This window comes from Lagenorhynchus albirostris, chromosome 11, assembly GCF_949774975.1.
Source record: "Lagenorhynchus albirostris chromosome 11, mLagAlb1.1, whole genome shotgun sequence".
NCBI classification, from domain to species: domain Eukaryota; kingdom Metazoa; phylum Chordata; class Mammalia; order Artiodactyla; family Delphinidae; genus Lagenorhynchus; species Lagenorhynchus albirostris.
The window spans coordinates 63,628,038-63,635,236 of record NC_083105.1 but is presented as its reverse complement, the minus strand read 5'-3'; positions in this window follow the sequence as shown (position 1 = coordinate 63,635,236).

The window sequence follows — 7,199 nt, the reverse complement described above, 5'->3', positions numbered from 1 at the left end:
TTCACACTTTTTTTTTTACTATTAATTTACTCAAATGTTTCATCATATCAAGTTATTTTTGTTTTTTTGTCAGTTTTTTTTTTTTTTTTTTTTTTGCGGTACGCGGGCCTCTCACTGTTGTGGCCTCTCCCGTTGCGGAGCACAGGCTCCGGACACGCAGTCTCAGCGGCCATGGCTCACGGGCCTAGCCACTCCGCGGCATGTGGGATCTTCCCGGACCAGGGCACGAACCCGCGTCCCCTGCCTCGGCAGGCGGACTCTCAACCACTGCGCCACCAGGGAAACCCTGTCAGTATTTTTAAATTGAAGTATAGTTAATTTACAATGTCACACCTTTTTAAAGTCAGAAATTGATATACATTTCCTTTGAAGAACATAATTTGTCAAATTATCATGTGGCATTTTCATAGGCTATTAATTAGTAATTTATTAACATGTTATGTAGTACTACATCTGCAAAATGTAAATATATTAAAAACAGTCTATAAGGAAAAAGAAACAGAAGAGTGATTGAGGTTTTACTTGATTTGGAAAATTATTTTACTGTTCTCAAATTTTCTTATGAGTTTTTGTTATAAAAATATATTTTAATTTATTCAAACAGGAACTGTTGATGAGCAGTTTCTATTTTTCCAACATGAGCAACGCTACAATAAATATCTTTAAATATGTGTATTGGTGCTTTTTGTTTTTCTAAGGCTAGATTCCAATAAGTGATAATGCAGGGTCAAACAGAATGTATGCTTTAAATTCTGATTGATACTGTATCAGGTTACTTTTGGAAAAGACTGTAAACAATCTACACTTCCACCAGCAGTACAAGTGGCCCTTTCTTTGTAACCGGTATGGACTGTTATCTTTCTTTTAATTTTTTGCCAACAAAAAATTGGCATTGTTTACAGTCCATCTCACCCCATTGATGGGTGAGAAATAGTATCTGATGACTTCAGTTTGCCTTTCCCTGACTCCAAGTAAAGTTCAGCATCTTTCCAAATGTTTATTGGGCCCTTGCATTTCCTCTTCAGTGAATTGCTTGATAATTTCATCTACCTTTTTTTTTTTTTAATTGTGTTCCTGTTTGTCTCTGTGAAATCTATTTTCTTGGTATCCTTGCTTGTTAGGAACCTTAGCCCTTCATCGTATGTGTTGGAGATATTTTCCCCTAGTTTATGGATGGTCTTTTGACTTTAAGCTTGGGTTTTAGAGTCAGGAGGATTAGGATTAGGATTTGAATCTGGTTCCATGATTTTTTAGCTCTGTGATCTTGGGTTTCTTTAGCCTCTTAGAGCCTTAGTTTCCTCTAAAATTGAGATAATAGTACGTACTTTTAAAGAGTTGCTGTAATATAGAAGCTAGCACATGTAGAGTAAGCAAATATAACTAGTAGTTCCCTTTCAAACTCTTTTCAGCCTATGTAAGGAAATAGTGCTTGAGTGTCTAGTGAGTTACTGGTATAGAATGAAGGTTCTACCTGTAAGGATGAATTTTCCTAGAGTGTATTAGTTTATTTTGTATTAAAAAAAGGTCCTCTTGGCTTCCTGTAAATCTGTGTATGAATGCTTGCAAATAATGGTTAGAAAGAAATAAATAGGAATGATGGATTGTATTGTGATGGTAGGGTTACAAGTGTTCCCCTCCCCTTCTCTAGACTCTCGTTTTATAATTAAGAAAATTCCAGGACTTCCATGGTGGTCCAGTGGTTAAGACTCTGCGCTTCCACTGCAGGGGGCACGGTTCGATCCTGGTCAGGGAGCTAAGATCCCAAATGCCTCACGGTGCAGCAAAAAAAAAAAAAGAAATTTCCAGTCTTTCTTAACTGTTTATGGGGAACCAGGGAAGTGGTTTGGGTTTGGTCATTCTCGGACTATCATTTTAAAATGGGGCGGAGCTCCTCTGGGCCAGTGATTATAGCAGAAGGCCTCAGAATGCAACAACTCTGAGGGTAAGATGAATTTAATGGGAAGGAGATGGGGAACTACTTGTAAGATGGCCCTTTTTACCTGCAGATTCTCCTTGCAGAATTCTTGTCATCCTTTGACAGATTCATTTCAATTAGGGAGGCTGTTCCCTGACATCTGGAGTCTCAGTCCTTCTATGCCGAAAAGCAGGGGTATTTATAGTTTATGAAACGCTGCAGCATAGGTCTGCTGCCCAGCTCTTACCCCCATTGGTCACTTCAGTGTGGATTGGTATGAAGCTTTCCATAGGAGAGAGTTTGTGGGTGTGGGCTGGGTTACTACGTAAGAAGTGAGAAAGAGGTTAAAGAATGTTTACCTCTTAGTAGGAAAGACTGTTTGATTAAACCATCTTTGGATTTCATCTTCCCTCTTGTCCTGGCCTGTGAGCAGGTACTGAAATTGAGTGCTTCCCAGGATTAGGCTACCTACCCACCCCCAGAGGACATCTAGATGTTCGTGTATCTAATAGCCAGTGGTGTAGCCCAGCCATTTTTTGAAAACAAAGAAATGGCACAAATCATATGAATTTAGAACTTCTGGAAGGAAATTCTGCTTTGCTACCAGCCCTAGAATATTATAATCACTAAGACTTTTCTGGGAATGTGCTTCCTAAAGGACCTGACATAGTGAAAATCAGCTGAAAGCAGAAATTCACTATAATATAATTATTTTTAAAAAACGAACTAAGATATTAGCAAGTGAGAGGTCTTCCTTATTCTCTACCTGGGTTGATGTAATGAAATCCAATGATGCTGTACTCTCCCACTCCCACGAATAAAAAGTGTATAGACCCTTTAAAGAGTTGGAAGGGAACTAAGAAGCCCTCTACCCCAAGTACCTATCCATAGCAGGATCTTGAGAATAGCCTGCCTCAGAGATGACCCATTCTGGCTTTTGATTTAATTGGAAATCCCCTACCTGTCCCACCTTTTGGACATCCTTAACTGTTGTTCTTTTATTAGACTGAAATTTGCTTCCCTGGAATTTCTTTCTAGATCTGCCATCTCTCTCTCTCTCTCTCTTATTATTATTATTTTGGCTGCGTCACGCCGCTTACTGAATCTTAGTTCCCCGACAAGGGATCGAACCAGGGCCCATGGCAGTGAAAGTGCCGAGTCCTAACCACTGGACCGGCAGGGAATTCCCTAGATCTGCCACGTCTTGCTGCAAAGAACAAAAACCAACAAAAAACCCATTCTTGATAAGAACCTGCCCTTCACCTCATATCCTTCTAAAGCTTTCCTTTTCTAGATTAAACATTGCCTTGTTTAAGGAAGCACTGTAATTTGGTAGAAAGAGGATGGGTGGAGAAGTGACAATGGGGGGGGGGTTTGCTTCTGCCTCTTGCGTGAACAGCCTGCTGACTTCAGATGAGCCACTTTACCACTCTGGGCCTCAGTTTTTTCCTTGTAAGGTGAGGAAATTGGACTTAGATGACCTTTAAGATTGCTTTCCACACTGGATTCTGGGTTTCTAACTGTTCGGCTGAAGCGTGTGAGAAATGGTTTGGTTTTTCATCTCTCTGCCCTCTTGTGGACACTGTCTTGGGAAGAAAATAAAATATTTAATTGCTCAAAGAACAATATAATGGCCACCCCCCTATCAAAAATTCACCTGTATCAAACTTTCAGTTTTCATTTATTCATGATGTCTTTTAGTCCTTATCCATAAATGTACATATCAGGAATATAATTTTATAGTTTTTTCTCCTCCCTGAATCCTAAGCATCATAAGCATTTATATATATTACTAGGAAGACTTCATATATATATACATATATATATATTTTACTGAGATATAATTCACATCACGTAAAATTTACCCTTTGAAAGTAAAAAGTTAAGTGGTTTTTAGTATATTCATGAGGTTGTACAACCATCAACCTTAACTGCAGAATATTTTTACCACCCCAAAAAGAAACCCCATACATAGGGACAATCCTTCTCCATTCTCTCCTTGCCCCCGTCCCCTGGCAACTATTAATCTACTTTCTGTCTCTATAGATTTGTCTATTCTAGACATTTTATATAAATGGAATCATAAATGTCTGCTTTTCTGTCTGGCTTCTTTCACTTAGCATAATATTTTCAGGATTCATCCATGTTGTAGTATGCATTATTATTAAATATTTTTAATTTTTTTCAAATAACATAATTATACTGAAATGCTGTATAATATTACCTTCTTGGGAGACATTTAAGCTATATATACACACAAATATACACACACACCCACATATATATATTTGTTGTTATAAAGAATGCTGCATCGATATTTTCATGCTTCTAATTCATCCAGTCTCTTGAATTATTTCAGAATAAATTCCCATGCGTGGGATTACTGGGTCAAAGGGTATGAACATTTTTATGACTGTTGTCAATATTGCTCTTAAATTGTGGTGCCCAGAACTAAATGCAATTCTCAGATGTGTTCAGACAGAACAGGGTACTGTGGAGCTATTAAGTTCTCAAGGTCTGGACAATATATCATCCTTTAAATCAAGCAGTCTAAGAATTTCTTAGCTTGTTTTTTGAGCGGGTGGTTTGCTCATGGAGCTTATAGCCAACTATAAGCTTAGGTCTTTTCCTAGGCTCTGTGTCTTCAAGCTGCGTTTGCACCTACTCTAGGACCTAGGAGGCTTTTGAGGACTCCCTGGATGGAATTTCTTTCTTTCTTTCTTTGTTTTCTTTTTTCTTTAGCAGTGGGTGGTCCTAACAAGCTAGCAGGAGGTCTAGGTTTACTGCAGTCTTAGCTGAGAACTGCAGGTGGCGCCTGAAGGCTGTCACAAGGGTAAAATATGTCCACTTTTTTTAGAATCTGGTAGTGGTACCTCCTTAGTTGGTTCATTACCAGAGTTCAGTCCCTTCCTTTTGTTGGGAAGGTGAGAGAAACTGTGAAGTTGTCTTTGGGTGTTATTCAGGTCAAACTCCAAATGAAGTATGTTTTCTAGATGTCATTTGATCTCCCCAGAAACTCTGGTGAAATCTCATGTTAGAGCTTTGCTTGAACACAAATTTCATGCCAGTTCACACCCTGAGAAGCTGCTTTTTTGGTTTCTCTTCATGTTCCTTGCCATCTTTTTCTCTTAGTCATTCCAAGGGATTAAAACTTGTTCAACTAACTGGTTTTGTTTGTTTGTTTTGCTAAGATGGGTTTTGAACAACAAACGCAGAATATTTACATAGGGTTCCAGCTAAATGCGGTTTCATTTCTTTCCTTCTTTGGCTGTGTCGGTCTTAGGTGCAGCACGTGGGATCTTCGTTGCTGCGCACAGGCTTCTCTCTAGTTGTGGCACGCAGGCTCTAGAGCGTTACAGGCTTAGTTGCCCCACGGCGTGTGGGATCTTAGTTCCCAGACCAGGGATAGAATCTGCATCCCCTGCATTGGTAGGCAGATTCTTAACCACTGGACCACCAGGGAGGTCCCCTTTTTTTTTTTTTTAATGACTTTAGTCAAGGTCAATTTTTTTGGTTAATATTTATTTATTTATTTTCCTTACTTTTTTGGCTGCATCGGGTCTTAGTTGCAGCACGCGGGATCTTCCTTGAGGCATGCAGGATTTTTCCTTACGGCACGTGGTCTCTTCGTTGTGGTGCTCAGGCTTTTCTCTAGTTGTGGCATGTGGATTTTCTCTCGTGGCACGCAGGCTTCAGGTTGCGTGAGCTCTGTAGTTTGCGGCACGCAGGCTCTCTCGTTGAGGCACGAGAGCTTAGTTGCCCCGGGGCATGTGCGATCTTAGTTCCCTGACCAGTGATTGAACCCGCGTCCCCTGCATTGGAAGGTGGATTCTTTACCACTGGACCACCAGGGAAGTCCCGAGGTTTCATTTCAATAGTTTGTTGCTTTCTTCATTTTCCTTTTCCTTTTCTTCCCAATTCTCTTCTTTCTCTCCACCTCTCATCCATCTGCTTACTTGCAAACTATTATAACTTTCAGCAAGACCTTGGATTTTCTAGATTTAAACCTCAGTGATAAGTTTCAATAGAATAGAGAAGTGCCCTATGTGGGAAAGTTGGAAGGGAATGATTTTAACCCATTCTGGCCAGACCTTAGGTCCATTTTTGGGCTAAGAAAGGTTGTGGGGAACATTCTCTGCTGCGCAGTGACTAAATTAGCATGAGAGCCTGGCTTCCAAGCATCACTTAAAGGGGCATTTTCCTTACCATCAGGAGGTCAGGCACCTTTCAAATGATTTAGTATCAGGAAAGGAATGGGGAGGGTATAGAGGAAATATAGATGTCTTCTATTCATGTATTTCCCAATCACAGATCTGAGGGCCAGTGAGGCTCATGTTACTCCCCCACCTCTCCTTCCTACCCATAACCACCAGTTTGGACTTGGCTTCTGTTGCTACTTTCTCGTTTTCATTCCTGGGGTCCACAACAGAGAGTGTAAGTTTACTGCTTTTCTGTGTAATTTGGGTTGGAAAGCACTCGCTCATTTTATATTAAGTGACTGGGAACTTTGCCTCTTAGCAGGTGATTTTTCTTGTACAGCTAAGAGACTGATCATTTCAGACCCATCTTCCTTCAAACTCTTAATTCTTTTCCAGCAGTATGTTTTTTGTTCTCATGTTTATGTCTTTGCTGATGTCACTCTTCTTTTCTATAATCCTTTTTCCCCTCTGCTAATCCAAATCTTTACACTTCTTTTATGATCCAGCTTAAGGTTTATCCCTAAGTGATGCCTTTGCTGATTAAGTCCATCCCCAGTAATCTTTCCTCCTTGAATTCCTTCAGCAGTCTTGTCCAGTTTGTACCATTCTATCAAGCATTTTCTTACATGTTGCCATATAATCATTCTCTATCTCACGTTTTTAAGTCTTGTCTCCTTGACTATACCAAAGGCCCTTGACAGCAGGACTGTCTTCTCTCAATGCAAATAACAGGACATTTACTAAATATGGTAAATTGCTACTTAAGGGAATCCAGGTTTTTTGAGCATGAGCCACCCGTTTCTTTGCTTGGCCTTGCAATAAACCTTTCCTCCAAAAACCAAACAAACAAAACCCCCCTGCTATTTAACAATTTAGAGCCTCGGTTTCCTCATTTGTTAAATGAGGACAATGATGCTTGCATCACAGGGTTGTTGAGACATTCAAATGAGATGTGTTGAGGGCACTTCTAAACCATAAAACATTTTACAGAGGGTGGCATTATCACTTTAAAAAGTGGTGACAGACTGTATAAGTGAAAGAGCATGCTGAAATTCCATGCATGAACTTTCAGTAAAGCAGTATTA